The 26,987-nt window shown below is 44.6% G+C and overlaps 1 long non-coding RNA gene across 1 annotated transcript; it reads right to left on the reverse strand.

The window, feature by feature from the left end:
• Nucleotides 1-1,001: 1,001 nt before the first annotated feature.
• Nucleotides 1,002-2,530, reverse strand: LOC146863239 (uncharacterized). Its single transcript, XR_014978576.1, has 2 exons — nucleotides 2,148-2,530; nucleotides 1,002-1,436 (listed from the first exon to the last, which is right to left on the reverse strand). It is a non-coding gene; the product is annotated as an uncharacterized LOC146863239 (long non-coding RNA).
• Nucleotides 2,531-26,987: the final 24,457 nt, after the last annotated feature.

Genomic DNA, 26,987 nt, shown 5'->3' on the forward strand with positions numbered 1-26,987 from the left:
CTGGGCAAATCATTTACAGGCACATGCATCAAAAAGAGAGTTTGCGAGTCCTTATTTGCGAATTTTAAGGAATCGCAAATAAAGACTCGCAAAACACGATGCAACAAAAACATTGCGAGAATATTGCGAATCGCTAAAAATCGCTAAATAAATTGCGATTTCGGCATTTGCGAACTCGCTATTAGCGATTTCGCAATTAGCGAAATCGCTAATACCGAAGTCGCTTTTTGATGCATCCTGATGACATCACAACCAGGAAGTGAGCAGCACCAGCCTCATTTCCAGTGCACAGTGTCAGGGAGAGGAGGGAGCTGGCTCTGGGAGCAGAACAGGAGTGTGACAGAGACAGAAGAAAAACTTGTGATATCAAATGGAAGCCTCACAAACAGCAGAGGAGAGCCAAACAGGCAGGAAACGCAAAATTAAATTTGCAGAAAAAGAAATTGACACCCTCATTGAGGGAGTAGTCCACAGCCATGACAAGCTGTTTGGAAAGGCATCATTGAAAGTGGCAGAGCAGGAGAAAAGGAAAATCTGGCTCCGGATCCAAAACAGGGTCAATGCCATTGGGGTGACACACCGCACCATTGAAGAACTCAAAAAACGATGGTACGACTTGCGCAGTCGGGCTAAGGTGCGCATAGCTGACCGCCTGAAGGAGGCAAAGAAGACAGGAGGGGGAACACCAACAGACACTGGGAACACTCCCATGGAGGACTTGATTGAATCCACCATCCAGCCAGAAGCTGTTGTTGGTGTGACCCAGCTGGACACGTCCGGAGCAGCAAACACATCTGAAGGTAAGATGAATGTATGTTTTCTTAGTGTTACAAAATGTAAAGGTAGAACTCGACCATAGCACAGCCCAAGTGCAGACCCTGAACATCCAGTACACAATGCATTCAGTAGGTGAGGGGCATTATGGGAGATGTAGTCAGGTCAAGCAGTTAAAATGTCAAATCTCAGAGTAACAACCCAAAAAAGCTGAATAGAGTATAAAATCATTTACAAAGGCAGAAATTTATTACTGTGCAATTAATATCACAGACATGAAATAATACAGTGTTGCACTGTTTCACCTCACAGATGCACAACGTGTAGAAGATGTGGATAGCGATTCCCCAGACATGCAGGACACCAGCGCAGGTGAACAGATGGACACACCTGTGGTGCAAATAAATCCCTCACGTCCAACAAAGTCACGCAGGGCTACTGTTCCATCCCTAGTCACCATGGAGTGTGAAGATGATGAGGCTGATGCAACACCAGGTGGCAGCCATGGCCAGACAACTTCCATCACACAAACACAACCACAGGTCCCCAGAACTAATCACAGAGCCCGGCGTAGGAGAGGAAGAGCACTCAGGACACAGCAGGAGGAGCAACCAAGTGATGTCTGGGGTGGTCTTGAGGGACAGATGCTCCGTATGCAGCGCCTGCAGACAAAAAACACACGATTAGTACAATTGCAAGTTGGCAAGATGGCTAGCAACATAGCAGTACTGTCAGAAAGTGTGCAGCAACTGAGCAAGGTGATGCATGAGGGAAATGTATCCCAGAAGAGACAGCATCGTCAACTAATGCTGCAATTGAAAATGTTTGCTAAATCAAACAATAGATTGGCCACGACAACTGCACTGCTGGCACGTAGGTCTGTGACCATGCAAACTGAAATGTGCCATTGGAGCGGCGATGTGGCTAAAGCACTGGACCAGGTCACAAATGCAGTTGATTTGCTAAATGCTTCCACAATTGCGGCCAACAATTCCACGCCCGAAGAGGGTAGTGAGGGTGGCTCAAGCCTAAGTAGTGTGGCAGTTCCAGTCCGCACTGCAGGAAGACGCAACACACGCAGCAGTACCCCCGCCGCTTCCAACATAACGGATGACAATGCTGGGTCTGACAGGCGTCTGGGTGTTCGTGGGAAAAAGCGCTAGACTGGCATGTACAAGTGCATTCCACTATGGTGACGTAACCATTTATTTGGATTTGACTTTTCACAGAGTGACAAGTGAATTGACATTTGCAAACCACTTATGTCCATTGCACTGGTCAGATTACAAGTGTGCTTGAACACTCATGGCAATTTTATTTAATTAAAGAATACTCTGATAGCAATAGTCAGTTTCTGTGTCATCATTACTCACCTCAGAAATAATTTTGTGTGATGTCAAATCTTCTCCTACGCCCTTCTGCTGCGCCTGCCCCTTGTGCTGCATGGTGTTGTGGCACTTGCTGGTTCCCATCCTCCGAATCGCTGTCAGACACCTCGATGTCCATTCCTCCCCTTGTCGCTATGTTGTGCAGCATGGCACATGCCGCTACTATCTTGCAGCATTGTTCAGGGTTGTACTTCAGTGCTCCACCGGTCTTATGTAGACATCTGAATCGGCTCTTCAACAGCCCAAATGTGCGCTCTATGATGTTCCTTGTCGAAATATGTGCTGCATTGTACCTCTGTTGATTGGCAGTTGTGGGATTGAGGTAAGGCGTCATTAGGTAATTACGCAAGGCGTATGCGCTGTCACCTACATGTAATGGAGCAAAGAGTCAGTGGCAGCTTCACATTGACATACGTACAATGACAGTGATAAACTATAACACATATTTACCAAGCAGATGTCCCTCTCCAAATTCTCCCCTGACAAGACGGGTGTGTATGCCACTTTGCCTGAAGATATAAGAGTCATGTGCACTCCCTGGAAATTGCGCAACAATGTCAGTGATAATGTTTTTGGCATTGCAAACAACCTGAATATTGAGGGAATGGTAAGATTTCCTATTTCTATATATATATTCCTGTGTTGCAGGGGGACATATTGCAACGTGGGTGCAATCAATACAACCCAAAACATGTGGGAAACGAGCTATCTGGTAGAACTCCTGTTTGGTTTTTGCAAGGTCAAGCGCGGTGGTAGGGAACTTGATATGAGACCCGATCACGGCCATCATGGCATCAAGGAATGCTTTCAATATTCTTGAAAGTGCGCTTTGTGACACACCTCCCGCAACAGCAATGACCCCCTGAAAACTGCCTGACGCCAGAAGGTGTAGGCAACATAGGACCTGCACATGCGTTGGGATGGCATTGGTCCTACGTGTCTGTCGTTGCATTATGGGGTCCAATTCATTGATTAGGTCATGGATCATTGCTGCATTGAGCCTATACTTGTCGTATATCTCATCCTCTTGCTGGCCTAGCAAAGTTATGCGGACTCTGAAGATGCGCTCATTCATTCGCCTCCGTCTCTGTGCGGCAGCCTGCAGCCTCATCCTCCTCGCCATCAGGTAAATCCCTGCCATTGTGAACAGTGCTGGCTCATTCTGGGTGTGTTTAAATGGGTTTCAGTTGGTTTTCACCTGTCTGTGATTTGCACTCATGATTACCACCTGGTTGTGATCCTTCTTATTTAGCGATCGCTAATTTGCGATTTTCATGGAAATCGCTATTTGCGATTTGTCATGCATACATTTTGCGATTCGTTGTTTGCGATTCGGTAATTGGGACACGCTAATACCGATTCGCTATTTGATTCGCAGAATGTTTTGCGATTCCTTATATTTGCGAAAAAATGGATTTTCGCAAATATACAGTTGATGCATTTCAACACTGACTTTTGCGATCGCAAACGGCCTATTTTTGCGATTCGCACCCTTTGCGATCGCAAAAAGGTTTGATGCATGTGCCTGTTAATCTCCCTGTGCCTAACAAAAAAGAATGTGTCCTCATGTAACACAACTGGTGCTATATAAAGCGCTCTGATACCCGATACCCTTGGGTCATGTTCGTGCTATATAAAACTCTGTAAAATAAAAAATAAAAAATGTTTTACACTAAACACAATAGGATTTATTGCAGCTGTTTTGTAGATGGTCATCACGCAGTCGCGAAATGCCCCTCTATACTAGTATATGGCTGCTTCACTGACAACCCAGGAGAATGGACTCCGTAGGCTCCAGGGGTGTCCTGCTCATGCAGGGGCACCCTCTCACTTATAACCAAGCACCCTGTCCTCAGGATTGTAAAGGCCTGCTATAGGGATGAATTATAGGTTTTAAGTGCAGTGAACCTTAGTTATAGTGAACCTATGTCTTAAGTAAGTGGTGCCTGCACCTACTTTTTCAGGCTGCAATGGCAGGCCTGTAGTTCCATTTTGAATGGTCTCTCGTGGGTGGCATGATACATGCTTCAGCCCATGGGAGACCTCTGGCGTGCCAATGCCCTGAGTACATAGGTACCATATACTAATGACTGACAAGGGTACCCCAGTATCCAATCTGGGGTGTACCTAAGTACATAGCATAACAGTTTAGGGAGAAAGCAGATACACTGGGGTCCTGATTAGCAGGATCCCAGTCAGACTAGTCAAAGACACCATTACATCCAGCAAAACGTGGGGGCAACCATACAAAGCAGATCCTACTTTCCTACACAAAGTACATAATAGTTTTGCCCTGATTTATGTGGCATGCATAGGTTGCGATTTGTTTCGCTTTCACACCGTTTATCCAGAAGAAATTCAATACAGAGGTGCTGTTGTAGCCACCATAAGGATTTAGCTTTTATTTGCTTACAAACTACTTGTTTGAGATTAATAGCGGAATACAACGGTATTTCATTGCTTCACACTAGTCTGCAAAATTTACTGGCTCTATTACTCAAAATTTAAAAACTGTAAGCACGCCACATGCTTCATGGAACGCGCAGTTCATGTTGAATTAGTTATTTATCCCCATCATTATGTCTGCTTTGGGAGGATGTGCACCTTTTTTTAAATCTTGTTTTTGTTGTTGTCTCTGTTTGTAAGTATTGCAGACTACATATAATTGGGGGATATGTTATGTGATGTCGCACTAGGTAATTAACCTTATGGCTTCGTGCCTTACAAAAACTAAAATGCAGCTCATAACTACAATAGCAATCTTTACTGGCAACGTAGTGCCTTGCATATTCATGCAGATCAGTTGCAAAACAAAACAGGCAAGTACTCTTCTTTCTTAGGCGATCTCTGGCTTCCATCCTGGTGCCTGCTTCAGACAAAAGGTTTGCGTTGGTGACAAGATTTCCCTTTGCTAAAAGTTGTCCAAAGTCTACACTCACACTATAGTGTTTTACAAATCCATGTACCAAATCTTTAACCTTCTTTTTACTTTAAACTAGTCCTGACAGTTATTCCACATTCTTACTCCTCTAGACAGTGCTGCTAGATGCTTCTCTGATTCAGATAGTAACTCCTCCATTCTAAGTCCTCTAGGCAGTGCTGCAACTGCTTCTCTGGTCCTGTCAATAATTTCCACATTTTAAGTCCTCTAGCCAGTGCTGCAGCTGTGTCTCTGTTCCTAGTGGTAATTCCTCATTCTAAGTCCTCTAAACAGTGCTGCAGCTGTGTTTCTGTTCCCAGTGGTAATTCCTCATTTTATGTCTTCTAGACAGTGCTGCAGCTGCTTCTCTGGTCACGTCAGTAACTCCTCCATTCTAAGTCCTCTAGAGAGTGCTGCAGCTGTGTTTCAGTTCCAAGTGGTAATTCCTCATTCTTAGGCATCGAGACAGTGCTGCTAGCTTTTTCTCTGGTGCGAGTGGTAATTCCTCATTCTTAGTCCTCTAGGCAGTGCTGCTAGTTGTCTCTCTGTTCTTAGTGGTAGTTCCTCATTCTTAGGTCTCTAGGCAGTGCTGCTAGCTGCTTCTCTGTTCCCATTGGTAATTCTTCATTCTCAGTCCTCTAGACAGTGCTGTTAGCTGCTTCTCTGGTCCCAGTGATAATTCCTCATTCAAAGTCCTCTAAGCAGTGCTGCTAGCTGCTACTCTGTTCACATCGGTAATTCCTCATTCAAAGTCCTCTAGCCTAGACAGTGCTGCTAGCTGCTTCTCTGGTCCCAGGGATAATTCACCAGTCTAAGCCCTCTAAACAGTGCTGTTAGCTGCTTCTCTGGTCCCGTCGGTAATTCCCACATTTTAATTTCTCTAGGCAGTGCTGCAGCTGCTTCTCTCTTCCCAGTGGTACTGCCTCATTCCAAGTCTTCTAGACAGTGCTACTAGCTGCTTCTCTGGTCTCATCGGTAATTCATTATTCTAAGTCCTCTAGACAGTACTGCAGCTGCTTCTCTGGTCCCATCTGTAATTCCCACATTTTAATTCCTATAGGAAGTGCTGCAGGTGCTTCTTTGGTCCTTTCAGTAATTATTCAGTCTAAGTCCTCTAAACCGCGCTGCAGCTGTGTCTCTGTTCTCAGTTATAATTCTTCATTCTTAGTCCTCTAGACAGTGCTCCTAGCTACTTCTCTGGTCCCATCAGTAATACCTCCTTCAAAGTCATTTACACAGTGCTTCTACCTGCTTCTCTGGTCTCATCAGTAATTCATTATTTTTAAGTCCTTTAGACTTACTCCTCTAGACAGTGCTGCTAGCTGCAACTCTGGCACCTTTGGTAATTCCTCATTCTAAGTCATCTAGCCAGTGCTGCTCCTTTGGTCTTGTCAGTAACTCCCCCATTCTAAGTCCTCTAGGCAGTTCTGAAGCTGTGTCTCTAGTCACATTGGTAATTCCTCATTCTAGGTCCTTTACACAGTGCTACAGTTGCTTCTCTGGTCCCATCGGTAATTCCCACGTTTTAAGTCCTCTAGCCAGTGCTGCAGCTGTGTCTCTGTCACCAGTGGTAATTCCTCATTCTATGTACTCTAGGCAGTGCTGCTAGCTGTTTCTCTGGTCCCGTCAGTAGTTACTCATTCTAAATACTCTAGGCAGTGCTGCTAGCAGAGTCTCTGGTCCTTGTGATAATTCCTTATTCTAAGTTATATAGCCATTGCTGCAGGCGTGTCTCTGGCCCCAGTGGTAATTCCTCATTCTAAGTCCTCTAAACAGGGCTGCTAGCTGCTTATTTGGTCCAGTCAGTAACTCCCCTATTCTAAGTCCTAGGTATAATGTTGCAACTGTGTCTCTGGTCACAGTGGTAGTCCTCATTCTAAATCCACTTGACAGTGCTGCAGCTGCTTCTCTGGTCCAGTCAGTAACTCCTCCATGCTAAGTCCTCTAGACATTGCTGCAACTCCTTCTCGGGTTCCAGTGGTAATTCCCCATTCTTAGTCTTGTATACAGTGCTGCAGCTTCATCTCTGTTCTAAATCCACTGTCCTCCAAACCAAAACACATAGGTAACAAGCATTTGCAATGCAATAGGTCTCGCATTTACGCGAGTTTAAGCTATTGGCATTGTAAATGACACTGCCTTTTATTTAAGTTTTAAAAAAGAAAACAAAAATAAAAGGCATTGTTATTTGTAATGTGAATAGCTCAAACTTGCGTAAATGCGAGACCTATTGCATTGCAAATGCTTGTTCTGCAAATGTAGAGGGGAGTAGAATTACGTGGTGTCAAGTAGAGTGGAAATATGCAGAGTGAAATTATGATGTGTGGGGTGAAATTATGTGGCATGAAAGTATGTTGAGTGGCTTGGAACTGTGTGGCATGGAGCTGAATTGTGAGATGTGGAATTGATTGGTGTGGTGTGGCATAGACTTCAATTGTATGGAAATGAATTATGTTACCTGGAGTTAAATTATGTGGCATGGTGTGGAATCAAGGGATGTGGTGTGGAATTAGTTGGCATGGCGTGGAGTAGGATTATATGGTGTGGTGTGGAATTGTATGGAGTGGAATTGTGTGGCATGGAATTGTGTGGCATGGAATTGTGTTGAGAGGAATGGAAGTATGTGTCATGGAATGGAGTGGAAATATGTGGCATGGAATGAAATTATGTGGTGGAGTTGAATTATGTGCCACTTAGTGGAATTATGTTATTGAGTGGATTCATTAATAGTGTAGTGGAATTATGTGGCATGGAATTATGTGCCATGGAGTGGAATTGTGTGGTATGGCATGGAATTAATTGGTGTGGATTTGTGTGGTGTGGCCTAAAATTGTGGGGTGTTGAGGGAAATTGTGAGACATGGAATTGTGTGGCGTGGTATGCAATTGTGCGACATGGAGTGCAATTCTGCGGAGAGGAAGTATGGGGGTGGAGTGGAATTATGTGATGTGGTGTGGAATTATGGGGTGTGGTGTGGAATTATGTGGCATGGAATTGTGTGCCATGGAATGGAATTATGTGGTGTGGATTTATGAGCAGTGGAGAGCACTTTATGTGGCATGGAATTATGTGGAGTGGAATTATTTTGCATTCACTGAGATAGACATGTTACTGTGTGGCGTGAACTACAATTATGTGACGTGGTGTGCAATTGTGTGGAGAGGAATTCAGTGGCGTGAAGTGGAATTATGTGACATGGTGTGAAATCAAGTGGTGTGGCATAGAATTAGGTGACAAGGAGTGGAATTATGCTCCGTGGAGTAGAATTATGAGATGTGACATGGAATGGTCTGGCATGGAATTGTGTGGTGTGGAATTGTGTGGTGTGAAATTATGTTGGTTTGGGGAGATTAAATTTAGGTGGTACAGTGTGGTACAATGTGGAATTATGTGGTATGGAGTGGAATTATGTCTCATGGAGTGGAATTATGTAGCATGATGTGGAGTCATGTGATGTTGCATGGAGTGAAATTATGTGGCATGGAGTTGAATTGTGTGGCATGGAATTGTGGGGTGTTGACTAGTGGAATTATGTGGTGTAGAGGAGAATTAGGTGGCGTGAAATTATGTGGAGAAGAATTGTGTTGCATGGAATTGTTTGGCATGGTATTGTGCGGCATTGAGAGGATTGGAATTATGCGACATGGAGTGGAATTATGTGGCTTAGATTGGAAATATGAGGGTGGAGTGCAATTAGGTGCATGGAGTTGAATTGTGTGGTGCAGAATTGTGTTGCATGGAGTGTAATTGTGTTGACTGGAGTGGAATTGTGCAACGTGGAATTGTGTGGCGTGAAATGCAATTGTGTGATGTGGAGTGCAATTGGGTGACATGGAGTGTCACTGAGTGGAGTGGAAATCATATAGCATGGAGTGGAATTATGTGTCATGGTAATGAATTGTGTGGTGTTGGGTGGAATTACGTGCCGTGGAATTATGTGGCATGGAGCCGAATTCTGTTGATTTGAATTGTGTGGCATGGCATTATATGCCATGGATTGGATTTAAGTGGCGCAGAATTATTTGGCATGGAATTGTGTGGCATGGAATTGTGTGGTGTGAAATTGTATGGCGTGCAATTGTGTGCCATGGAGTGAAATTTTGAGACATGGAATTGTGAGGAGTGCCACTGTGTGACATGGAGTGCAATTGTGTGGAGTGGGATTAAGTGATGTGGAGTGGAATTATGTGACGTGGTGTGGAATGATGTGGTGTGGAGTGAAAGTGTGTGGCATATAGTAGAATTATGTGGCATGGATTTATGTGATGTGCAATTGTGTCGCATGGCAAGGAATTGTGTTGAGTTGAGTGGAAAAATGTTGAGCTGATTTATGTGGCACGAAAGGGAAGAGGCATTATGTGACACAGAGTGGAATTATGTTGTAGGGAGTGAAATTATGTGGCATAGTATGTGGCATGATGTGGAATTATATGTTGTGCACTGAAGTGGAATTATGTGGTATGGAGTAGAATTATGTGGCATGGAATTGTGTGAGTGGAAATTTGTGGCATGAGTGGAATTATGAGATGTGGATTTGTGTGGCATGGAACTGCAAGGCCTTGAGTGGTGTGGAATTATGTGGCATGGGGTGAAATGATGTGGTATGGAGTGGATTGAAAATAGATGGAGTGGAATTATGTGACTTGGAGGGGTAATATATGGCATGAAATTATGTGGTGTGGAGTTGAATTACGTTGCGTGGAACTTGGTTGCGTGGGATTCTGTGGCGTGGAGTCGAATTGTGAGACATGGAATTGTGCAGCATGGAGAGCAATTGTGTGGCATGAAGGGCAGATGTATAACTTGGAGTGCAATTGTGTGATGTGGAATGCCATTGTGTGGAGTGGAGTCATGTAGGGAGGAGTGGAATTATGTTACACTTTGTTGAATTATGTGGTGTTCTGTCAAATTATGTGGCATGATGTGAAGTGGCATTATGTGATGTGGAGTAGAATTATGTGACATAGAATTGTGTAGCATGGCGTGGAATTGTGTTGCATTGAGTGGTGTAAAATTATGTGGCATATAATAAAGCGTAATTATGTATAGAGGATTTGAATTATGTGGCATGGAGTGGAATAATGTGGCATTCAGTGAAGTTCTGTGGCATGCAAGGGAATTATGTGGCATGGAGTGGAGTCGAATTATGTGCAGTGGAGTGAAATTGGGATGCGTAGAGTGAAATCATGTGGCGTGGAACTGTGAGACATGGTATTGTGTGGTGTATAATTTTTGGGCGTGTAGTGGAACTGTGTGTTGTGGTGTGGAATTGTGTGGTGTGGATTTGTGTAGCGTGGAATTGTGTGGCATGTAATTGTGGGATGTGGAATTGAGTGGTGTGGAATTGTAAGGCATGGAATGGCATGGAGTAGAATTGTGTGAGATGGAGCAATAAATATAGGTCGTCAAATCAAACAGCAGATGGTGAAAATACGAGTGTTTGTTTATAAAGAAAACGTGTTGGTGGAATGTGGCTTCGACACTGAAAATAAAGGGAGTGCCATGTGTTGTGTGAAATATACTTCAATAAAGGTATCCTGGCTATTACAAATAAGAAGAGAGGAATATAAACACGTATATGCTTTCAAAATATGTGCATTGTAAATATCAGTAAAAGTACATTATTTTTAAAATGGGGTACCAGGTTGCATTTTAAATCAAAGTGGCCCTGCAAGTACGTTTCCTACCATCGTGTAACAACAGTTGGATAAATGAGTCACCCGGCCAAGTGTGCCTGCTCATGTTTAAAGTATAGACTGGGAGGGGTGGGATGAAGGTATAGGGCCAGCAACAATTCAAAGTGGTCGGGCAGAAAAGTTGGGGCTGAGTCTTATGTAGGGAGCGAGTGAATCGAACAAGCCCAACTACGAAGACTAAGAGATCGCACAAAAATGATTAGAAAGTACGGCATAGCGAAGGAACGAAAAAATACACATTCATTCTTCGTTGTATTAGGAGAGGGGGGTGCTGGAATCCCGGCGGGATTATAAAGTCACTCTGACGGTTTCTGGTAGTTGTGCACTAGAAGAAGCTGTTTTTTACACTACTGGCATGAAGCTGGTTCCCTGCCAGCTTTTAAATGCTGCCCCGCGGTTTTTGCACAGCGTGCTCTGCCTCCAGATCAATATTGACAAGCTTTGGCAACGCGGGCGCGAAAGTGAAAGTGATCGCAATCGCGATTACGATCGCGTGCAACGGAGGGCGCGCGTGCACGTTCACGTGCACTGTAGCTTTAGGCCAGGCAGCACTTTGAAAAAGCCTGTTTACAAAATGTCTCGGCCAGATCAGCGCAAGCGCTGAATCAGGCGAGACCTAAAAAGGGGCTTCTTTAGTGGGTGGCACAATAAGTGCTGCACGTTCAGTATTAGTGTGTAATTCACAGGCCCTGGGTATGTGATATATCTCTCTACAAGAGACTTATAATTAAACTAAATGTGCCAATTAGGACTAAGAAACTTTTACCTTGATTAATGGGGAGAGCATCACATCTTTAGCACTGGTTGGCAATGGTAAAGTACACAAAGTCCTAAGACCAACAAACACGAATTCAGCAAAAAAGTGGGGTGTAAAGGCAAAAGATTTGGGGATGACCCTGTAGAGAGGACTAGGTCCAATACTTACCAATATATATTTGCCTTCAGAATATTGTGGCAGTTGATATTCTGGGTAGAATATCTTGGTAGAATGATATTTAAAATGTTGATTTTTGGGTAACAAAAACAGAGGGGCATATCAACAAGGGCTTTATCTCTGCTTTTTTGGCTTTAAAAGCTAATAAAGCATAGATAAAACTTGCGCCCTATCAGCAACAGGGTGCTAACACGCAAATTTGCATGTTAGCACCCTTTTACTCTACGCTTCCCCTTGCATCTCTAATGAGATGCAAAGGGGGCGTTCCAGAGTAAAATAATAGGAGAAATGTCGCCAAGCGACATTTCTCCTATTATCAAGGATATCGCTAACCCTGTTAGAGATAAAAAAAAGCAGCGCTAACCGCGGTTAACGCTGCTTTTTTACGTCTGGTATTTTTCTAACTTAGCCATGATATCCTATGTAAGGTGAATATCATGGCTAAGTATGTCTATACCTATCAGCAAGCTATCGCCAAACCTTGTGGGATTATCACTGTATTTCCAGCGATAATCTCACAATTGGCAGCTTGCGCTCTGAATTTGATCACTTTGGAGATAAGCGTTGCTGATAGCACACTATCTACGCGATAAAATTCAGAGTTGGCCGGCGATAATTATCCTCACGCTAAGAGCGCTGAGCGATAATTATCACCCGCCCTTGCTGATATGCCCCAGAGTGTGTTATTCAGTGGGACATTCTTGGAAGAAAGGCATGAACAATCAAAAACATATTTACATTTATAAGAATGCCCCCCTGTATTCGCGGTTCGCATCATGCTGCAGCATTCTTTTTCTTGGAAAGTACTGCTGCAAATGATTTATTTTACCCTTTCACGTGCCTAACAGGAACAGGTTAAATGGTGAAATTGCTTCCTTCTACTATGTCGTTTTTATTCCCTTCACAACCTTCATAAACTAAAATAGATTCAGCAGGAAGGTAGCAATTTGAATGATGTTCACAATTATTTCATAATTTTGATTTGCAAAACAGTGTTCTCTGTGCGACTACTCCAATTAAGTTATCAATACTTATACCCCTGCTGGAAGCAAGATTAATTGGATGAAGTCATCATGAGCAAGCCAGCTTCCCTGTTCTCCAGGAAAGTAAACATGGATAAAAACTCCTAAATGCCTGCTTTTAACATGGAATTGCTGAATCTTGTTCAAGTGATTGCTGGTCTCGCCCACAGAGCAGAAGACTCTCTGGGTGCAATTTGTACTTCCCTGCATCTGTTACTGACTAATATAAATGGCTTCAACAGATCATGACTCGGCGATGCGGTGAGCACAAGGTAAGTGGTTTGGTTTATATTCCGGCCGCTAGTGGCAAACCGTTCAACCATTACTGCCAAAACATCAACCAGATCATGTCAGAGATTTGAGCTGCCAACTTCCATTCTCAACTCTACCTGTCATTGCCTAATGACCCAGTGAACTCAGTGTAACAGTTCTAGTTCAGTATGACACCTGTCCCAACAAAATTCACAACTCATTCTTAAGAATGTGGAAAAGCACACTAGGGAACACCAGAGGTCAAATCTCTCAAATCAAAAAAAGATCATGGAAAATTGTTTGTAAAAATACAAATATTTTGACTGACACTGCAGTACTAAATTCAGATTTTTCAAACTCAAGAGCCACTCAAATGAAAGAACAATGCACCATCATGGCACAACACTTCATCTTCAGAGTCAAAGACCTTAAAGATACCTTGAAGATCATGACCAGCAGACCACCAAACACATCATCCCAGCCCGTGGATCCTTGTCTAGCCACCACCTATACAGGCACATGCATCAAAGTAAAAAATTGCGAGTCCTTATTAACGATTTTCAAGGAATCGCAAATAAAGACTCGCAAAACGCGATGCAGCAAAAAAATTGCGATAAATTAAAGATTCGCTAAAAATCGCACATATAATAGCGATTCCGGCAATTGCGAACTCGCTATTAGCGATTTCGCATATTGCGAAATCGCAATTACCGAAGTCGCATCTTGATGCATCTTGATGACATCAGAACCAGGAAGTGAGCAGCTCCAGCCTCATTTTCAGTGCACAGTCTCAGGGAGAGGAGGGAGCTGGCTCTGGGAGCTGAACAGGAGTGGGACAGAGACATTTGAAACACCTAAAATTTCAACTAAGTGGAAGCCTCACAAACAGCAGAGGAGAGCCAAACAGGCAGGAAGCGGAAAATAAAGTTTTCTGAAAAAGAAATTGACACCCTCATTGAGGGAGTAGTCCACAGCCATGATAAGCTGTTTGGAAAATTATCCTTAAAAGTGGCAGAGCAGGAGAAAAGAAAAATATGGCTCCGGATCCAAAACAGGGTTAATGCCATTGGAGTGACACACACTGCACCATCGAAAAACTGAAAAAACGATGGTACGACTTGCGCAGTCGGGCTAAGGTGCACATTGCTGACCGGCTCAAGGAGGCAATGAAGACAGGAGGGGGAACACCGACAGACACTGGGAACACTCCCATTGAGGACTTGGTAGAATCCACCATCCAGCCTGAAGCTGTTGTTCGTGTGACCCAGCTAGACACGTCAGGAGCAGCAAACACATCTGAAGGTAAGATGAATGCATGTTACCATTGTCCTAAATTTTAAAGGTAGAACATGACCTCAATACAGCACAAGTGCACACTTTGAACATCCAGTACACAATGTATTCATAAAGGGAGGTGCATTATGGGAGATGTAGTCAGGTCAAGCAGTTACAATGACAAACACACAAATCTGAGATAAACAACTCTAAATAGTGTAATATATTATCAATTTAATAACAAAGCTAAAAATATATTACTGTGACATGACATCACATACATTAATTAATGCAGTTTTGCACTGTTTAACCTCACAGATGCACAACGTGTAGAAGCTGAGGATAGTGATTCCCAGGACATGCAGGACACCAGCCCAGTTGAACATATGGACACACCTGTGTTGCCAAAAAATCCATCACGTGCCCCAAACTCACGCAGGGCAACAGTCCCATCACTGGTCACCATGGATTCTGATGATGAGGCTGATGCAACACCACATGCCAGCCATGGCCAGGCCACTCCCATCCCAAATTCACAAACACAGGTCCACAGAAGCAATGTCAGAGTCTGGCGTAGAAGAGGAAGATCACTCAGAACACAGCAGGAGGAGCAACCAAATGATGTCTGGGGTGGTCTTGAGGGACAGATGCTCTGAATGCAGCACCCGCAGACCAAGAACACACGTGCAGTACAGTTACAAATTGGGAAGATGGCAAGCAACATTGCAGTACTGTCCGATAGTGTGCAGCAAATGACCAAGGTCATGCAGGAGGGACATGTATCCCAGAAAAAACACCATCGCGAACTAATGCAGCATCTCAAAATGTTTGCTAAATCAAACAATAGACTGGCCACAACAACTGCACTGCTGGCACGTAGGTCTGTGACCATGCAAACAGAAATGTGCCATTAGAGCGGGGATGTGGCTAAAGCACTGGACCAGGTGACCAATGCAGTGGAATTGATTAATGCTTCCACAATTGCGGCCAACATTTCCACACCGGAAGAGGGTAGTGAGGGTGCCTCAAGCATAAGTAGTTTGGCAATGCCAGTCCCAACTGCAGGAAGACGTAACACACGCAGCAGTACCCCCTCCGGTTCCAACATTAGGGATGACGATGCTGGCACTGACAGGCGTCTGGGTGTTCGTGGGAGAAAGCGCTAGACTGCCATGTACAATTACATTCCAATATGGTGACGTAACCATTGTTGTAATCTGACCTTTTACTGACTTACAAGTAATTTTTCATTTTCAAACCACTTATGTCCATTACTCAGAATCCTGTGACACTGGTCACATTAAAAGTGTGCTTCAACACTCATGTCATTATTATTTAATAAAGATTACTTTGATTGCAATATAAAGTTTCTGTGTCATCATTACTCACCTCAGAAATAATTTAGTGTGATGTCCAATCTTCTCCTGCGCCCTTCTGCTGCGCTTGCCCCTTGTGCTGCACGGTGGTGTGGCACTTGCTGGTTCCCATCCTCCGATTCGCTGTCAGACACCTCGATTTCCATTCCTCCCTTTGTCGCAATATTGTGCAGCATGGCACATGCTGCTACTATCTTGCAGCATTTTTCAGGGTTGTACTGCAGTGCTCCACCGGTCTTCTGGTGACATCTGAATCGGCTCTTCAGCAGCCCAAATGTGCGCTCTAGAGTTCCTTGTTGAAATATGTGCTGCATTGTACCTCTGTTGATTGGCAGATGTGGGATTGAGGTAAGGCGTCATAAGGTATTTACGCAAGGCGTATGCCCTGTCACCTACATGTAAGTAAACAAAGGGTCAGTGGCAGTTTGACATTGACATACGTACAATGACTGTGAGAATCAATTACACATATTTACCAAGCAGATGTCCCTCTCCAAATTCTCCCCTGACAAGACGGGTGTGTATGCCACTTTGCCTGAATATATAAGAATCATGTGCACTCCCGGGAAATTGCGCAACAATGTCAGTTATTATGTTTTTGGCATTGCAAACAACCTGAATATTGAGGGAATGGTAACATTTCCTATTTCTATATAAATATTCCTGTGCTGCAGGGGGACATATTGCCACGTGGGTGCAATCAATACAACCCAAAACATCTGGGAAGCGAGCTATCTGGTAGAACTCCTGTTTAGTTTTCGCAAGGTCAAGCGCCGTGGTAGGGAAATTGATGTGTGACCCGATCAAGGCCATCATGGCATCAAGGAATGCTTTGAATATTCTTGAAAGTGCGCTTTGTGACACACCTCCTGCTACAGCAATGACCCCCTGAAAACTGCCTGACGCCAGAAGGTGTAGGCAACATAGGACCTGCACATGCGTTGGTATAGCATTGGTCCTACGTGTCTGATGTTGCAGAATGGGATCCAATTCATTGATTAGATCATGGATCATTGCTGCATTGAGCCTATACTTATCGTATATCTCATCCTCTTGCTGTCCTAGCAAAGTTATGCGGATTCTGAAAATGAGCTCATTTATTCGTCTCCGTCTGTGTCCAGCAGCCTGCAGCCTCATCCTCCTCGCCATCAGGTAAATCCCTACCATTGTGAAATGTGCTAGCTCATTCTGGGTGTGTTTAAATAGGTTTAAGTTGGTTTTCAGCTGTATCTGATTTGAACTCATGATTACCACCTGGTTGTGATCCTTCTTATTTAGCTCTTGCAAAATTGCGATTTTCTGGGAAATCGCAATTTGTGATTTTTCATGCATGTATTTTGCGATTCTTTATTTGCGATTTGCTATTTGGGAGATGCAAATACCGAATACTGATGCATTGCTACACGGTATTTTGCGATCGCAAACGCCCGATTTTTGCGATTTGCACCGTTTGCGATCGCAAAAAGCTTTGATGCATGTGCCTGATAATCCCTTAAACCTTCTATTTATGTTTCGACATCACCAATCTCAAAAAAAGACTGCCCACAGAGCTCTATGAGCGCCAGTGGACCCATGCCCAGCCCAAATACTGGAGGGCTTAATAATCAATAGATCAGCTGCAATTCTGGCATGAACCATCATCAACCACTTGCTGAAGTCATGGATATTTTTCTCAGAAGACAAACCTGCATACCTTAAAGCAATTTTATGGAAAGCAGACTCAGACCCAACTCTGTCAGATAACTGTAGCCCAATAGGTATTTACATCTCCGAAGGAAACGGCCCGAAAGAGCTGCCAAGTTGTAAAAATCTTCCTATATTAAAGTGGATTATTTGCCCTCCGAGATCCACCCGGAAAGCAGAATTTATGTATTTTTTTGAGGAGCTTTATATAGCCCGAACATGACCCGCCAGGGTATCAGAGAGCTGTACAAAACAGAGAGCAGGAAATCTGCACTCATTGTAAAATCAGCTGACACCACTGCTACAGTGTACGTGAATGGAGTAGCAAGACTGCTACTATTAGATTTTTCCTCTGCCTTTGATATCCCACTCTGCTCAAAAACATGAAATTTATTAAGATTTAGTGCACTATATTCCTCCGGGTGAATCACTTATTTAACCAACAAATCATTAATTCTACTAACAAATCGTCCATTCTATCTCTCCCTTCCCTCTGCTATGATAATTTCCCAAAGATCGCCTGAGTCCCTCAAGGATCCATACCATCTCCTCTTCAACTCATATCTCTGATTCCAGTGCAGAAATACACTTTCAAACCCATTAGTTACAACTATACGGATGGCACACAAATGATTCTAAAAATGCAAAGCCCTGTTGGCTTAGATTCCTGCGCCATTGGCCAGTGTCTACTACCAACAAATGTGTGGAAGTGAGGAAATCAACTCAAACAAAGCACATCAAACATACAGATATTAGCATGCGGCAGAAGTACCATCTACCACCCATCCAGCATGTGGTCAAAGAAACTTGGCCCACACCCTAACCCACCAGTCCGAGTAAGGAATCTAGTTGTGATCATGGATTCTCCCTGAAACCTCAGGTGACCCATGTAACAAAAGGCTTCTTTTATATGAGGAGATGCTTGTGTAAAATTCTCTTAGTTAGGATTTCAACAAAAGATACAAATTTCACATCAGAAATGTACTCTCTGATGTGGCTGGACTGCCCTGCCTCTAATAGGCACCTTAGTGCATCGAACCAAGTATTAAAATGCTACAAAGAATCCTATATGTTGCTGAAAGACAACTTCTCAATCTCGGCACAAGATCACACATTTCTGTTGTTCATCACCCCATCCACGGAGTAGGGCCGAGCTTCCTTCCCTAAAACGTTTACTCCAACCATGAAGCCAGAGCAGGATGGTTTATTCTGGGTTCACTACTTTCAATCCATTCCTTTAAAAAATCTCAGACCAAGGGTAACTCATTCTGAGTCCAAACCGGTAAAATATGGAACTCTGGGGCATATTAACAAGGGCTTTATTTCTGCTTTTTTGGCTTTAAAAGCCAAATAAGCGGAGATAAAAATATCGCCCTATCAACAACAGGGTGCTAACATGCAAAATCGCATTTTAGCACCCTTTTTCACTACGCTTCCCTTTGCATCTCTAATGAGATGCAAAGTGGGTGTTCCAGAGCAAAATAATAGGAGTAATGTCGCTAAGCGACATTTCTCCTATTATCAAGCTTCACGCTAACCCTGTTAGAGACAAAAAAAGCAGCGCTAACCACGGTTGACGCTGCTTTTTAACGTCTGCTAATTTTCAGACTTAGCCATGTAATCCAATGGGAGGTGGATTACATGGCTAAATCGACCATGGGCTATCAACAAGGATATCCCAATCCTTGTAGTTTTATCGCTGCATTACCAGCGATAACCTCCCAAAATGCCGCTATCGCTGGATTTTTTATCGCCTAGGCGGTTAGCGTTGTAAATAACGAGATAACCAGCCGATATTATCCAGCGATAGCGGGCGTTAAAAAAATTTACGCTAAGCGCCCTTAGCGTTAATTTTCCCTGTTCCTTGTTAATATGCCCCTTACTTCCTTCAAAAATTACAGTTATTGCAACCATCTTAGATGCTGGGGAGCTCTGAAAACCTGACTTTTCCACGCTTACAACTAAAATGTTTAAGGGTCGGTATCTGCATGTATGAGACATCTATTCCCTCACCATTCCGTTACTCTTAATGCCTCTCTACACGTTGTTGCACCATGTTTAGAGCACGTCTCCAAATTCCAGCACCTCTCACATTTCCTCAACATATTTCACTCTACAGCCAGCTCCTCATTTCAGAAGGACGCTAAAATAAGGATGCCCGGGATCCCGATGAATATCAGGGCGCTTTGAAGACTCAGCAGAGTTATGAAGCTCTATATAGAGGATACAATACAACACAGTACAAGAGGCACTGGCGTGCAGCAGGAGAGTAGCTATCACTGGCGCACTGGGTGCAATAAGTGGCAGGTTTTTATTTGTCAGTAAGAAAACAGAGAATGGGGCCCTGGGTTCCTTTTTGCATCAGGGCCCCTTGCACCGTTGCTATGCCTCTGTCTAGCAGGTAGAAGGCTGGGAACAGATTCTGCTATGATTGGATCTGTTATCTGTTTCTTGTAAAATGGCGCCTTTCTTTTGGGAAACATTCCGGAATCTGAATCCCATGGGGTGTAATGGAAATGCCTTTGTTTTTCGTTGCTTAAAGAAATTGGCGGCAGATGGCCCAAGTGTATAAACTCTCTTCTGTAACAGCTGCACTGTACATCATTACAACCCCTCCTTCGGTCAGTGGTAAGCTCCCTGAACACTGTTTCCAGAAATAACAAACCCTACTGTTTGCCATAATCTGCGCTTTAAAAGACCTACTTTTGCTGAAGTTTCATTGAACATGAGATGCTTATGAAAAACGTTTGCTGTGTTTTGTGATTAATATGTATTTAAGTCAGGCTCTTAAACTCACAGAGAGATAAAATGGTTTTCCCAGGACGACAGCCTTTCGCAGTGGCTCGTCTGAGACGTGATCACATAAGCCCTAAAGAATTTGGCCACACCCCAAGTTCATGATGAGGAAATTCCTCAAAATGTAAGAATTTCTTTACAAGATCTTTCAGATCGAAAATCCTATACGTTTTCTGGCAAAGAATAATGTGGTGGTCACTCACAAGTGAAGAGATTATCACATGAGTACTATGAAACGTGTGTAAAGTATCGAATAAGTACCTGATTTGACTTACGACTGACATATCTTTACTTACTTATACATGTGTACGATTTTCCTGGACATGGGAAAGTGTTAGACCCAATTCAGGAGGTCACGTCCCATGGCATGCAATGGCTACTGGTCCACGAATGTGGAAACTGAGGCCTTTTACCACTGCTGTTGAGGGGCCTGCTATATTGTGGCTCTGCAAACTGGACCAAATACAACTCCTTTTGCCCTTGACTCTCATTGGTCACAAGCTTCTCAGGGAAGTTAATAGTGTGGAGGCACTCAGGCTCAGTAAACACCCCCACCACCTCCCTCCAGCAGCATAATAAGATAAATGCCAAGCCCGATGCTTCTTTTTGTATAAAAGACATGTACTTTATTACACTGAAAATAGGGAAGTCTAGGATTCTATAACACACAATAATGCAAGGATGTTCGATTTACAGGTGTGAGTCTTTATGCTTCCAGGGGCCTTTTCCGGCTAGCTCAGATGTGCATCCACCTGTCCCTCGTGGGTGCCCCTTCATGTGGATCCCCCAGTTCCAAAGATCAAGGCATTGCCTCTGGGTGTAGCTAGCCCCCAGCCCACCTTGTTTGGCCTTAGCACTCAGTCTCTTGGGCCTAGCCAATTTTAGTTTCTCACTCAGTTCACCGTAGCAACTCCAGGCAGTCTTCTGTCTTCCACAGGCAGTGGGACCTCACCAGTAGCACAGATTTTCCATGCAGAATATGCAACAAAGGAGGTGTGCAGCAGCTGTCCGCATAGCATGTTTCTCAGTAGGTCGCTGCAGAGGCTACTGTCAGAGGCCTTCTTCCAGGTATCTGGTGGTAGATTTCTGCTCAGGGCTTGGTTCACTCCAGCACTCTGATGAGGCGTTGGCGCTTCTTCTTGAACTTGATTGCAACATGCTCGTTGGACCTGTTCGTTGGCACATTGGTCACGCAGCACTATCTTGAGCACAGAGTAAATCAAGGTGGCAGACTTGATTCTTCATTAGGCACCTGTCATATCACTTGGGGGCTGATTCACAGGACTAATCTGAGATAAAATCCTAAACATACTACATTTGGTATTCACAGAAGGCACTTACGATTTTTGGTATTCACAGAATGACCTTACGACTCCAAACTTTACGTCCGCACTCGGGCCGGAATTTCCGCACCCGGAGCGTACTCTCCGGCTAGGGCCTTACTCTCCAGCTTGAGACGTAATCTTCGGCTGAGGCCGGCTAAAGTGTAATCAAAGGGCCGGATTGCAATTTTTATAAAAAGGAACATTAGGAATGTGTGATAAATGGTAGAGGAGGTCATAAAAACAGTTTGGGCAGGGAAAAGGGTATGGTCAGACACTACATCATAACTAGGGCTCTCGGTTTTATGGTATTTATTTTTTTGCCATTTCCGTCTGTATTTATCTGTGTTTATTTTTTGGGCATTTTTTCTGTATTTATCCACATTTATTTTTGCCACACACAAAAGACGACGCTACAGCTAGTATTTTTCCACTTTTATGTAAATTGAAAACACAGCGAAAATAAAATGCCTCTCTACACTTGAAGTTGAAGGCATTGAGTAAACTTAGTGCTGTACTACTTCTATAATATGCAAGAAATGCATTGCATTTGTTAGTATCACAGTATTAATTGATCCAACTTTCGAGTGCTACATACATTAGCCGCAATTCCCACAGTAAAAAAGTCTGCATTTTTCATAGTATTTTTTTTTTTTTTTTATGTTTCCTTACCGGTGCTTTGGTAGCCATAGTTCATTCAGGGCCCCTGTTCTCTTTTAAACTGCTTGTCATTGGATTAAAAATAAAATCAAACAGCCCAGAGCAAACCGAGCAAGTGCTAAAATCTACAGAGCTCCTAAACTGGATGTGCTCTCAACATCGAACCCCCACTGATTTTTAATTGCTGGACTGGAACCATCTCAAAAGGATACAGGCCTTTCTGTGTCTCTAAAGTAGTAAGGAAAAGGAGTGCTGTAGGCCGAAAAACAGCCCCTGCCAACAGGAAGGTACCAACCCCCTTGCCCCCCCACGATTAATGTACTTGATTTATGCCGGGCTATCAGTGAACATCATTGGCAAATTACACAAGGCCACAAGTTCCCCACAGTACTCTGACTGGGGAAAGGATATTTCCTTCTCTATTACATTCTAGTCTCGGTATTCTCCCACTCATCTGCACTTCTAGTCTGTCTCACTCTTGTCACTGTTGTCCTACTTTCCTCTTCCTTCTTTCTCAGTTTTCAGCCTGTCCCTATCTTGCTCTGGATTAAAGTAAGTCCAGGCTCCCCAAAAAAATGTGTTCTGGGTGACAACACCTTCACAGACGAGGTGCTGCAAGTACTGCAGGAGTGATGGGGAAACAGGTCAGGACCTTAGTTCAACTTAACCTATTACGAAAGGAATGCAAGAGGAACGAACGCCTTTGGAGGAAAGATAAAACGGCAGACAAGAAAGACATATTTCGTGCCTCCGTAAAATCTTATAAAATGGAACTACGCAATACCAAAAGCGCCTTCTACGAAGATAGAATCAAAAACGCCTCCTGTTCGGCCCACGAAACCTTCGCCATTCTTAAAGAACTCCTTCATGCCCCAGACCCCCCTGTTAAACCATTGGACCCCAAAGCAGCGGAAAGCAAATGCATTAAACTCGCCACCTTCTTTGATGAGAAAATACAAAAAATTCTCTCGGCCCTTCCCCCTATCATATCTAGCCACATGGACGGGGATCCTGCCAACTATCCTATCCTCCTCTCCCATTTCCCTGACGGCCCCTCACCCTCCCTGGACACCTTTGGCCCAGTGTCCACGGAAGAGGTAGCCGCAACATTGGCTTCAATCAAAAGTGGGTCCCCCCGCGATCCTGCCCCTCTCCGTTTCCTGAAAAAAGTTTCCAGCACCATCATCCCCCCCCTCACGTCGCTTATCAACTCCTCCCTCTCGCAGGGCCTAGTCCCCCATAGCTGGAAAGCGGCAGTGGTCAAAGGCCTACTAAAGAAACCTTCTTTAGACCCCCAGGACCTTTCCAACTACAGACCTATTTCCCTTCTCCCAGGAAACAGTAAGATCACGGAGAAGCTAGTGAACAAACAACTTTCACCATTCCTGGAGAGCAACAACTTACTCGGGGTCTCCCAAACAGGGTTCCGTCCAGGCCAGGGCACCGACATCGCCCTCCTGGCGGCTGTGGAGAAGGCCAGAAGCATTCTGGATACAGGAGGATCAGTGGCAGTGATCCTCCTGTACCTCAGTGCGGCCTTCGACACTGTGAACCATCATACCCTAATCCAACGACTGGTAGAAATCGGAGTAAGGGGCACGGCCCTGAAGTGGCTAAAATCTTTCCTTGATGACCGCTCCTTTCAAGTCTGGGAGAACGGCAGCCACTCACCCGCAATCCCTCTCCGCTGTGGAGTACCGCAGGGCTCATCTCTTAGCCTGACGTTATTCAACGTGTATTTGTCCCCGCTGGAGAAACTGGTCATTCCGTTCGGCGTATCGATCATCAATTACGCCGACGATACCCAGCTGGTGGTAACCCTCTCACACCCGCACCAATCTCCATCTGACCTCCACAGCTGTCTCACTGAAATCCACAGCTGGATGAACTCCTCAGCATTAAAATTAAACGGTTCCAAGACCGAGATCTTGCTGCTCGGACACAAAGGGCCCTCCCTGCCACCTCACCTCTGGCCTGACTGCTTGGGTGACCCCCCTGCACGCAAGGAAGAGGTCAAGAGCCTGGGCGTATGGCTCGAAAACGACCTGAGCTTTAGAACACAGGCAAAAAAGACGGCAGGGATCTGCTTCGGACTTCTCAGGGCCTGTAGAAAGATCTTCCCCCTGCTCCCCGCGACCGCCAAGAAACTTTTGATTCAGGGCCTTATCCTGGCAAGGCTTGACTACTGCAACGCAATCTATCTGGGAGCTCCTGAAGCCACTCTCAACACCCTGCAGAAAATTCAAAACGCCGCGGCCCGCCTACTCACTGACACCCCCGCCAGATCATCGGCAAAGCCAGCCCTCAAGCTTCTCCATTGGCTCCCAGTCAGAGAAAGGGTTGCTTTCAAGGCCCTCTGTCTGGCCCACAAAACTCTTTATAACAAAGGCCCTCCCCTCCTCAAGGAATTCATCATCCCCTACATAACGAAAAGGGCCCTCCGTTCCAGCGGAGAGAACCTCATCACAGTCCCCAGAGTTAATAAAGCCAGGTCCGGAGGCCGCCGCTTCTCGGTCCACACGGCCAAACACTGGAACAACCTCCCCCGGAGACTGAGAACTGAACCCAATCTCCTTCAGTTTAGGAAGGCACTGAAGACTCTTCTCTTCCCTGACCCTTAACCCCCTCCACCGCTGACCCCCCTTGAGTTCAGGTTCTAGCGCTGGGATGCTCTAGGGTTACTACGCGCTCTACAAAACCTTAAATAAATAAATAAGGTGGAGTGTGCTCTTGGGCAGATGTGTACACGTGTGTACTCCTTCTGAGTGTAATAAAATGAGTAAGATATAGTTGGGTGTTAGTGGCAGTAGTTATTTGTAGCTCTGCGAAGCTGCCAACCTGAAACAGCAAGCGCTATATAAATGAATACGTTGTTGTCACATTACACTCGGTGATGGAAAACGCATCTCTGTAGCTTGTGTTTGCCGTGTCTTTGAACCATGGCAAGGGGTGGAAAGGAGAACGCCTCACTCTCGGTGTCTCGATTCAGCCCAGGGGGGGCCTTTCTTCACAGTGAGGAAACGCCTGGCATTCCCCGAACATACCAGGCCTTGTCTGCCTCTCATGACATCGAGTTCAGCAAGAAATGCTCGTCCCTGGCAGTCCATTGTTGGAGGGCAAGGCGTGAACCCACAGCTCCTGTGTAAACAGCTCCTGGCACCCCCGCACCAGGGCCTGGTGGCAGCAGGCACAATGGGCTGGTGTCAGCTTTCTCAAGGCCCGTGCTTTGTTCAGTTTTTATCAGAGCACCCGGGGAGCTTAGCTGCGATAAGCGGCAGGAGTTAAAAAGTTCTTGGGGCCAGCTCGCACTTCTCTTTGGAACTCCACGGGATGCAACAGCCCCTCCCCGACCTCGCACAGGCTGTGGACAGCCCATTGTCATTCTGACTGCAGATGTTTATCACATTTAGAATGACAATGGGCCGTCTGCCTTTAACATAACGTGCACTGCAAGTGAGTGTCTTTGAGGCAAGTGACTAGACTGTAGCAGAGGAGCTTAACGTGCGCCCGAGGTGTGCTTCCTCACTGCTGATTAGCAAATGCCAGAAGGCGACCTCATCCATGCACAGATTTACTAGTATTTTCCAGTTTCTAAATATAAATACAGACAAAGGAAAAATAGTTTTCCGTCTTTATTTATATGTAGAAATCCGTAAAAACGGAAAACCGGGAGCCCTAATCATAACCCAGAAATGTTTTCTCCTTTACATCATGATACATTCAGTGCACAATTTGTGCTCCCCTCAGTGTTGACTGCACAGCATGAGTGTAATGGGTGCTGCCTGAGTGAATGGATGAGTGCATGAGTAGTGCCTGAGTGGAAGATTTGGGGGATGGGTAATGTCTGGGTCATTTGATGAGTGCAAGTATGAGTTTAAGGGTAATGACTGGGTCATTGGATGAGTGCATGGGTATTGCCTGAGTGAACGGATAAGTACATGGGTGCTGCCTAAGTGAATGCTAGAGTGCAAGAGTAGTGCCTGTCTGATTCCATGAGTGCATGGGTAGTACCTCAGCAATTGGATGAGTGTATGGGTGATGCCTGACTGGATGAATGGGTGCCAGGTTACTGTATGGGTCATTGGAAGAGTGCATGGTTAGCTCCTCAGTGAATGGTTGAGTGGAAGAATAATGCCTGAGCGATTGCATTAATACATGCGCAGTACCTGCGTGATTGCATACGTGCAGGGGTACTGTCTGAGTGATTGGATGAGTGCATAGGTAGTCCCTGAGTGACTTTATTAGTGCATGGCTAATGCCTGGTAGCTTACATGAGTACATGGGTGGTGCCTGAGTACAAGGATGACTGCAACCAAAATGCCTGAGTCATTGGATGAGTGCATGGGTGGTGAATCACTGAATGAATGAGAGTAGAAGTAGTATTAGAGGTGAATGAATGCATTCAACAGTAGTGCCTGAGTGATTGCATGAATACATGGGTAGAGCATTGGTGATTGCATAAGTGCAGAGGTAGTGATCCGGTGATTGCATGAGTGCATGGGTTTTGCCCCTGTGAAATGAAAAATGCAAGGATAATGCCTGCATTATCCTATTATTGCCAAAGTTGTGCTACAGAGATTAGATGACAGCATGGATAGTGTTTTTGTGAAATGATCACTACCTGGCTGATGACATCAGCACCAAAATGAACGTTTTTAAATAGTGTAAAGGATCACCATTATTTTTATTAGAAATACATAACATAACAGTGTTGTCTGCACGGTCAACACTGAGGGGAGCCCAAATTGTGCACTGCATGTACCATGATGCAAAGGAGAAAACTTTTCTGGCTTATGATGTAGTGTCTGGCCGTACCCTTTTCCCTGCCCAAACTGTTTTTCATGACCTCCTCTAACATTTATCACATATTCCTAATGTTCCTTTTTGTA

Source organism: Triturus cristatus, chromosome 2_2 (genome assembly GCF_964204655.1).
Source record: "Triturus cristatus chromosome 2_2, aTriCri1.1, whole genome shotgun sequence".
Lineage (NCBI taxonomy): Eukaryota > Metazoa > Chordata > Amphibia > Caudata > Salamandridae > Triturus > Triturus cristatus.